At 43.4% G+C, this 9,940-nt stretch overlaps 1 protein-coding gene across 1 annotated transcript in view; it reads right to left on the minus strand.

Moving 5' to 3' along the window:
* Positions 1–9,940, minus strand: part of DLGAP1 (DLG associated protein 1) — an 891,374-nt gene that overhangs the window by 74,052 nt on the left and 807,382 nt on the right.

Genomic DNA, 9,940 nt, shown 5'->3' on the forward strand with positions numbered 1-9,940 from the left:
CAAAAGTGGGAGTGCCCCCGGAGGGAGCGGGGAGTCACTACAACTTCCTGGGACTCCCTTCATCCGTGCCTAGCTCTTCCCTTCCCTCCCTCCCTCCCTCCTTCCTTCCTTCCTTTCTGTCTTCCTATCTTTCCTTCCTTCCTTCGTTCATTTCCTTCTTTTCCATGTCCCTCTCTCTGCGTCTCTTCTTCTGTTTTTCCTCCCTCCCTTCCTTCTGCCTCCCTGACTGCTTCCTTCCTCCCTCCCACTGTCTTCACAGGTGCTCAAGGCATATACTTGTCACCTGACTTTTTGTTTGTTTCTGATCAGAACTACTAGCAGAGAGGGAATACAGTGTGTAAAAGTCACCGATTGAGGACCAGCAGTTGGAGTAATGGCTATGTTGCTGGGCTCCCATGTAGTCAACCGTGTGGTTCAAGTCCCGGACCCATTGGCTTAAACTCAGGCCGTGCACGTGTATGTGCGTGCCCAAGATCCCGAGAGGAGAATGGAGGAGAAGGGATTGTGGCGTGGCCATTCCCCCAGGGGATGATTTCTCGCTTTCTGTGTCTCTGTCTCTCTCTGTCTTTCTGGCAAGCACATGTGCCCTATAGCAAAAACCTCTCTGGGACCAGCAGTTGGTGTAATGGCTATGTCTCTGGACTCTCATGTAGTCAACCATGGTTCGAGTCCTGGACCCAGTGGCTTAAACTCATGCCGGGCGTGTGTGCGTGCGTGCCCAAGATCCCGATAGGAGAATGGAGGAGAAGGGAATGTGGTGTGGCCATCACCTCTGGGAGGTAATTTCTCATTTTTTGTCTCTCTGGTGAGCACACATGCCCTATAGCAAAACCTCTTTAAAAACAAAAACAAAACTCTCAAAAAAAAAAAAAAAGTCACTGATGGTAATGGGGCCAGCAGATGGCACAATGCTTACATTGGTGGACTCCTATGCAATTGACTGTGGTCTGAGTCCTAGACTTGGTGGCTTAAAACTGATGCTGTGTGTGTGTGTGTGTGTGTGTGTGTGTGTGTGTGTACGTGCATGCACGCGCGTGTGTGCGCCCAAGACCCCTAGGGGAGAATGGAGAAGAATGTGGCTTGGCCATCCTCCCTGGGGAGTGATTTGAGTGATTTCTCTCTTTCTGTCTCTCTGTCTCTCCAGTGAGCAGACATGCCCTACAGCAAAGATCTATCTCTCTCTTAAAAAAAAAAAAAGTCACCACTTGTAAAAATAAATCTACATGCTAGTTTATAAACCAGTCTGTGTGTGTGTGTGTGTGTGTGTGTGTGTGTGTGTATTTTGTCTGTGTGAGTCTAATCATAAAGTGATTTCCTCAATAAAAATCAAGGGCCTGAATCTTTTTTTAAAAAAAGAATTATTTTATTTAACTTTATTTATTTATTTATTTACTTATTTATTTTAATTTGACCAGAGAGGGACAGAATCAGAGAGAGAGAAAGAGTGGGAGGGAAAGTGAGAAAGCAAGCCACCAGGTCTAGGACTCAAACTGTGGTTGGCCATGTGTGAGTCCAGTGTCCTTAACCACCACACCACCTACTGGTACCACCAAGGACCTGAATCTAGGCGGCTCTTTTAGAACCTGTAAAATTTAGTTCAGGTCCGCTCTGAAGTCCTAGCTGATACTGCTCTCACCCTTCTCTTCTACCATTTGATCATGATACAGAGGATCTTGAAGATTTATATATTGATTTTAGCTTACCAGTTATGGACCATGGCTTAGGAAAAGGAAGATAAAAAAGAATGATTAACTTTCCAAGGGAAACTTCTGCCCAATAAAGAGAAATTCCTTAGTCAAATATATTGGGTCATTGGAAAAGTCATAATACATTTTTTTGCATAGAAAAACAGAAAAGTATGCATGACTTTTCTGACATCCTAGTGTATTACTAAGTAAAAGAAGTCAATCTGAAAAGGTTAAATACTGTGTCATTCCAACCGTATGATATCCTGGAAAAGACAAAACTATGGAGACACTAAGACATCAGTGGTTGGGACCAGCAGGTGGCGTGGTGGGTAAGGTACTGAATACTCCCACATGGCCGACTGCAGTTTGAGTCCTGCACCTGGTGGCTTGCTTTTTCACTTTCCCACAGTTTTCTCTGTGTGACTCTCTGGTCAAATTAAAATAAGTGAATGAATAAAGTTACATAAATAATTCTTAAAAAAAAAAAATCAGTGGTTGCCAGGGGTTGGTGGGGGAAGGAGGGATGAATGGGTGGAGCTCAGGAAAGTTTAATGGCAGTGAAAGATACACACACACATATACACATATATATTTTTCACATTTTATATGTGTGTGTGTGTATATATATATATATATATACACACACACGTACATATACATATATGTATATATTTTTTAAAGATTTTTTCCATAGGGTACATATACTTGCCAGAAAGAAACAGAGAGAGAAGGTAAGTAAGAAATCGTCCCCCCTGGGAGGATGGCCATGGCATAATCCCTTCTCCATTCTCCTCTTGGGATTTTGGTCATATGCACATACACGCCTGGCATGTTTTTCAAGCCACTGGGCCTAGGTTTCAAACTGTGGAGTGGGCCACGTGGGATCCAGTGCCTTAACCATCACTCCATCTGCTGGTCCAGGCAGTAAAACTATTTTGTGTGATACTTTCAGGATGGAAAGTATCATTTGTCAAACCCCATAGAATGTACAACATCAAGAGTAAACCCTGGGACCAGCAGTTAGCGTAATGACTCTGTCGCTGGACTCCAACGTAGTTGACCATGGTTCAAGTCCCAGACCCGGTGGCTTAAACTCATGCCAGGCGCGTGGGCGTGCGTGCCCAAGACCCCAAGTGGAGAATGGAGGAGAAGGGATTGAGGCGTGGCCATCCCCCCTGGGGGATGATTTCTCGCTTTCTATCTCTCTGTCTCTGTCTGTCTGGCGAGCACACGCGCGCTATAGAGAAAACCTCTAAAAAAAAAAAAAAGAAAAAGAGTAAACCCTGATTGGGTCAGCCCATGGCCCAGTGGTTAAGGCAGCTGGATCCCACAGGGCTGACCATGTGATCTGAATCCTGAGCCCAGTGGTTTGAAAAACATGTCAGCTGCATGTGCATACATCTGAGAAAGATGGAGAAGCGATTGTGGTGTGACCATTCCCCATGAGGGTGCTTTCTCTCTCTCTCTCTTTCTGTCTCTGTCTTTCTCTCCCGCCAGCACTTATATGCCCTAGAGAGCATGAGCCCTGATGTATGGACTTTGGACAATGATGTGTCAACTATTGCGACAAATGTACTAGTGGTTTGGGATGTGGATACAGGTTCTATGTGAATGGTGATGGGAGTGGTTATATGGGAACTCTCTGTACTTTCTGCTTGCTTTTGCTGGGGATATAAAACTGTTGTGAAAAATAAAGTCTATTGGGGCTGGCAGGTGGTGTGGTGGTTAAGGGTGCTAGATTCCCACATGGCTGACCTTAGTTCGAGTCCCAGACCTGGTGGCTTGCTTTCTTACTTTCCTTCTCTCTCTCACTCTGTCCCCCTTTGGTCAAATTAAAATAAAGATACATAAAATATTTATATTTTTAAAAACTGTTAAAAAATAAAGTCTATTGATTACTTTTTCTTTTGCTGCTAGAAAGAGATTTTTGCTATAGGGCGCATGTACTCTCCAAAGAGACAGAGACAGACAGAGAGAGAGAAATCACTCCCAGGGGGTTTGGACACACTGCAATCACTTCTCCTCCACCCTCCTCCCAGAATCTTGGGCACGCATGCACATGTGCCCACCTGAGTTTTAAGCTGCTGAGTCCAGGACTCCAACCGCAGTCCACTATGTGGGAGTCCAGTGACATAACCATTGCGCCATCTGCTGGTCCCTGATTTCTTTTTTTAATCTTTAAATTTTTTAGGTTTTTGCCATAGTGCATATGAGCTCACTGGAATGAGACAGAGAGAGACAGAGCGAGAGAAGGAAAGTGAGAAATCACCCCCTAGGGGGAACGGCCATGCTACAATCCCTTCTCCTTCATTCTCCTCTTGAGATTTTGGACATGCATGCACATGTGCTTGAGTTTCAAGGCGCCGTATCTGAGACTTGAACCATGATCAGCCATGTGGGAGTCCACTGCCTTAACCAGCAAGCCCCAGTCTATTGATAGTATTAAAAAGGAAAAAAAAAAAAGAGTTTTGGTTAGTCTTCTTTAAAAATGATTCATACTATTATGTTTCTATTGATTTCTGTCCAACTTTCGCCCTTGCCCTTCAGCGACTTTGCCATTCACAGAGAGCCTTGCTGTTGTTATATCAAATCGGCAAGACTCTGTCGCAGCAGCCCAGAGAAGTGCCTGCTCTGAGGGGGCAGGTGTTACCTCAGGCCGCTCCAGGGAAACATCCTAGGACGAAGAATAAACAAAAGGATCTTATTATGCTGTCCTGCTGCCCTGTAGTTTGGAGTAATTTCCTTAACCATAAAAGAGATAGAGTCCTATTTTCCAGCGATTATCTGAGAACTGCAGGAATAAATCATGTGAATGTCACATTACAATATCACATGTGCTCTGCAAAGGGGAGGGTAATACGGATAACACAAACGCAGTCACTTCCCCGTCAACTGGAAGGATGATCGCTACATAGAGGCTCACTCCAGGAAAACCTCCCCTCTGCACTCACTGCATGAAACATACGTCTTTAACATGGGAACAGCAACCCCATGACCTCATTTTAAGCCACAGTGCCTGAGAGATAATCCAGCTAGTGTGAGAGCCCAGTGTGCCTGCAAGGTGCAGAACCAGCCTGCTGCAATCCCTTCCCACAGAAAGCTCTGGCTTGCTAGTGTAAAACAAAGGTGTTGTTATACTTGCTTCACTTTCGTCTCATGCACACAAACCACCTCTGGTTACAAGAGAGATACGAAGGATGGTAACCCTGCTTGGGTAATGCTCAGTGTCACTTACTCATCTGAAGATTAAGAGCAGGTCAAAGCTGGGAGGGAGTTATCATCAGGATAAAATCTATCTTCCTATTCAAGTCAAATGCAACCATATCATTGTATTACTTAAAGACAAGTCTTTACTACGCAAACTCATTATTTTGTTAAAAATAGATTGTCAGGGGGCTGGCAGGTAGTGTGGTGATTAAGATGCTGCACTTTCACATGGCAAACCATGGTTCAAATCCTGGATCTGGCAACTCGCTTTCTCACTTTCTCTCTCTCTCTGTGTCTGTCTCTCTCTGATCAAATTTTAAAAATGATAATAATAGGGACCAGCAGTTAGCATAATGGCTATGTCGCTGGACTCCCATGTAGTTGACCGTGGTTCGCGTCCTGGACCCAGTGGCTTAAACTCATGCTGGGTGTGTGTGCGTGCGTGCCCAAGATCCCGAGAGGAGAATGGAGGAGAAGGGATTGTGGCGTGGCCATCCCCCCCTGGGGATTTCTCGCTTTCTGTCTCTGTCTCTCTCTGTCTGTATGGCGAGTGCATGCGCCCTATAGCAAAAACTTCTTTAAAAAAAAGAAAAAAGATAATAATAAATACAATGAAATAAAAATAATTTTTAAAAATTAAAAAAAATGATTGTCAGGACATTTAGCTCACTCATATTCCAAAGAACTTAAATAACACATGCCAACATCTCATTTTTTAGATTACGTGCTGCTTATTTCTAACTAGCTCTGGTTTCCTCTCAGTGTGAGTGATCAAAACTGGACAACACAGCCAAATTATACTATTGTTTCGATTGTTGCGACACATAGGAAAAATTCTGCCATAATGCATATGCCTATAATTCCAGCTACTCAGGGGACTGAGACAGGAGGGTTGCAAGTTCAAGTCCAGCTTGGCCAACAGAATGAGATCTTGTATCAAAAAAAAAAAAAAAAAAAAAAATCCTGTAATGACCTGGGAACCTGGGCCTAGGAGATTCACTCACTCCCAGACCAACCACAATTTGACACTACATGGTGGTTGTTGCTAGCTCCTCTGTGGTGTCAGTAGGAATATTCTAAGTACCCTGATTTACTGGAATGTCTAGGACAGAGAGAGCAATCCTGTAAATATACTAGAATTAGACTGGACAGAGAGAATACTAGGGACATGACTCTCCAACAGGCTGGCCCTGAACCAATACTCAAGGAGGTAAGAATTCAAGATTTCCCTACTTCAAACGAGAGTGCTGGATAGAAGACAGAAACCATCTTTCAGGTGTTTTATTGGAGGGGCTCTATCACATGGGTTCACTGCAATGTGAAGCTCAGCTCGATTCTGCTGGAGTCAGACTCAAAGAAGTACCATCTAGTCATCACATAGGACTGGAAAGGAATTCAGGTATTTAATTAAGGAGAAGAAAGGGGCTCCAAATCACAATTCATGCTTCTCATAATTCTCTGCTTCATTGACCAAGCCTTCTGTACTCTGACTGTCCCAGAAACGGATACAACTATAATAACTCACTGATTTGTCCCACCTGCACGCTCTTCTATCTTTGCAGGGTATATATAAATCTTTCTTTCCCACACACGGGTGTTTTTTTCTCTGTCTTTATTTTAGTCTTACTGTCATGATCTAGCACCAGAAATGACTTAAAACCTACTGAGAAGGTCTGCGGGTGAGCAGGCATGTGGGAACACAGCAAGATCCTATCTAAAAAAGAGCCACATAGGCTGGTGTGTGCCTGTGGTGCCAGCTGGGCATTTGAGGCAGGACGATCACATCTGCGTCTGAAATAAACAAATAAATAAACATGCCAGTGTTCCTTACATTCAAGGGGAACTTGAAAAAGAAATTATGTCATTTTTTTCTTTTATCTTTTTTTAGTTTGTTACAGGGTGCATGTGCTGGCTAGAGAGAGAGCAGGAAAGTGAGAAATCACCTCCCAAGGGGGGATGACCATGTGCAATCCCTTCTTTTCCATTCTCCTCTCAAAATTTTGGGCATGTGTACATGCACGCTGGGTGTGTTTTTCAATCCACTGGGTCCAGGACTCCAACCGCATGGTCAGCCATGTGGGATCCAGCTGCCTTAACTGTCATTCCATAAGCTGGCCTGATGATGTTGTATTTTCATCATTATTGTTGCCTTTCTTTGCTCTGATATGTTTATTTATTCATTTGAGATAAAATAAACCACCCCCCGGGACTTTATAACCCAGTGTTGACTGAAAGGACTCGCATATGTGTGAGTCCTTTTTTTTAAAGAGGATTTTTTTTTATAGAGGTTTTTGCTATAGAGCGCGTGCACTCGCCAGACGGACAGAGAGACAAAAGTGAGAAATCCCCCCCCCCCCATGGGGGATGGCCACGCCGCAATCCCTTCTCCTCTATTCTCCTCTCGGGATCTTGGGCACACACACACACGCACCCAGCATGAGTTTTAAGTCACTGGGTCTGGGACGCGAACCACGGTCGACTACATGGAAGTCCAGCGACATAGCCATTACGCTAACTGCTAGACCCAGGACTCGCATATATTTTAAAGAAGAGTTGGGGCCAGTAGGTAGCATGGTTGTTAAGGCATTGGACACTCACATGGCTGATCATGGTTCAAATCCTGGACCTGGAGCCTTGCTTTCTCACTTTTCTTATCTCTCTCTCTCTCTTTCTGTTTCTCTTTCCTGTTTCTTTCTGATAAGCAAGCATGATCTGTAGCAAATTAAAAAAAATAATAATAAGGCCTTTGAGTCTTTCTCTATCCACTCAGGCCTGCTCCTACCTCTCAGGAATGCACTTTTGCTTTTACTAATAAATTATCTAAATAATAATAATGATGATAAATAAAATTAAATAAATATAAAAAAACGCGAAGAGTCAGTAGAAACAGAATTGTAGATTTCAGTGACTTCATTTTCACCCAGTTAATACTGCAGAGCACAGAGAAACAGACTGATTTTTATATTTGTACTAAGAAGTTATAAAATAAAGGCATTGTAGAGAAAGCAAATGAGAGCAAATTCCTATGATTTCAGTTTCTAGCTGATTATTTAATATTGTTTGCATTTTCACTGAAAGATAAATTTCATATTGCAAGCCTAAGGAAGGCCTGTGCCAGAAATTATTTAATTCTGTAGTGGTGAAGGGTTTCTGGCACAATATCGAGGCTCTCATACCACTCTGGTTATCCTTTGTGATTAAGAGCACACATATGTCAAATGCCGAAAAACAGATGTGGGATCAAACCCCTTTTTGTATCTTTTTACCAATAAGCTCCGATTGGCTCAGCTAAAGAGTCATACACCATAAAGCTATGTTGAGGAATTATTTCACAGTTCCTGGGTACTGGAGTTTAGGATTCTTTTAGAGCCAGTGGGTGGCATAGGGGCAACACAATCGCACCCAGATGGGGAAGGTCCCATGTTGACGGGCAGTGATCCAGTCTGGCTGGGACCAGGGAGGATCATGGTGTGAGTGTGCTTGTCTTTCTTTCTTCTGACTCTGTCTCAAATAAATGAATAAGTAAATGAACAGCAGAAAGGCAGGGGGTATTAAAAAGATTTAGGGCCAGCAGGTGGTATAGTGGTTAAGGTACAGGACTCCCACGTGGTTGATTGTGGTTTGAGTCCCGGATCCCAGAGACTTGAAATTCACACTGGGCTTGTGTGTACACATGTCCAATATCCCAGGAGGAGAATGGAGGGGAAGGGATTGTGGCATGGCCATCCCTCTTGGGGGGTGAAGGGAGTAATTTCTTGTTTTCTGTCTGTTTGTCTCTTTGGTGAGTACACACACCATAAAGCAAAATAAATAAATAAATAAATAAATAAATAAATAAATAAATAAATAAATAAATAAATAAATAAAACAACTCTCAAAAAATATTTAAGGGCCAGCTGGTAGCATGGTGGTTAAGGCACTGAACTCCCACATGGCTGACTGTGGTTTCAGTCCTGGACCCAGTGGCTTGAAAAGCTCACTGAGCATGTGTGCCCCAAGATCCCAGGAGGAGAATGGAGAAGAGACTGCAGTGCAGCCGTTCCCTGGAGGAGTGATTTCTCACTTTCCCTCTCACTGCCTCTCTCTCTCTGGTGAGTGCCCATGGGCCTTATAGCAAAAACCTTAAAATAAAAATTTTTTTTTAAATCTAATGAGGTTGACAGTGGGTTGCTGGACCTGGTTCTTAACAATTTGCTGAAGATGTGCACATCTCTTTTCACTTTTGTGTTCAGTGACGTTTCCTCAGTAGTTCAAACTGATCTTGATGTGAGTATTTACACCATGGAAATTGGCAAATGTTGTACATCTGCAGGTTTCCTCTTCGAGAGCTGGCTGTTGAGCATTTTCAGCATACCTCTAGGTACAGAGCTGTGCCACACAGAATGGTGCTGGTTTCTTCACAAATTATTTGTTATAGCATTTGGTGAGAAATGCTATAAAAACTGAGAGGACACTTTGGAAATGTTTATAGTAATTTTACAGAGTATTTTGTTGGTTGAGTCTAATAAAAGGAAAACCACAGGCTTGTTTTTTCTATGGCTTTTTAAAAAGAATCTATTTATTCCTTCAGAGAGTGAGAGAACCTTCAAGAGGATCTTCATAGCATGAGCTACCTCCAGTCTCTGCTGGCCCTGATCATGTGTACACGTGTGCGCCCTGCATGCTCAGGGAGGCCCCAGTACCTTTCCTTATGGGCTCTGCTCTGCTAGTGCTGCACCATCCCTGGCTCTGGTTTTTTTTTTTTTTTTTTTTTTTTTTTTTTTTGAGAGATTTTTTGCTATAGGGTGCTCGCCAGACAGAGAGAGACAGAAAGCAAGAAATCACCCCCCAAGGGGATGGCCACGCCACAATCCCTTCTCCTTCGTTCTCCTCTCGGGATCTTGGGAACGCACGCACATGCGTCTAGTGTGAGTTTTAAGCCACTGGGTCCAGGACTCAAACCGCGGTCGACTACATGGGAGTCCAGCGACAGCCATTCCGCTAACTGCTGGTCCCTGTTTTTTTTTTTTGTTTTTTGGTTTTTTTTGGTTGTTATAGGGCATGGG

The sequence above is a fragment of the Tupaia chinensis genome, unplaced genomic scaffold (assembly GCF_000334495.1).
Source record: "Tupaia chinensis unplaced genomic scaffold, TupChi_1.0 Scaffold000180_1, whole genome shotgun sequence".
In the NCBI taxonomy this organism is placed as follows: domain Eukaryota; kingdom Metazoa; phylum Chordata; class Mammalia; order Scandentia; family Tupaiidae; genus Tupaia; species Tupaia belangeri.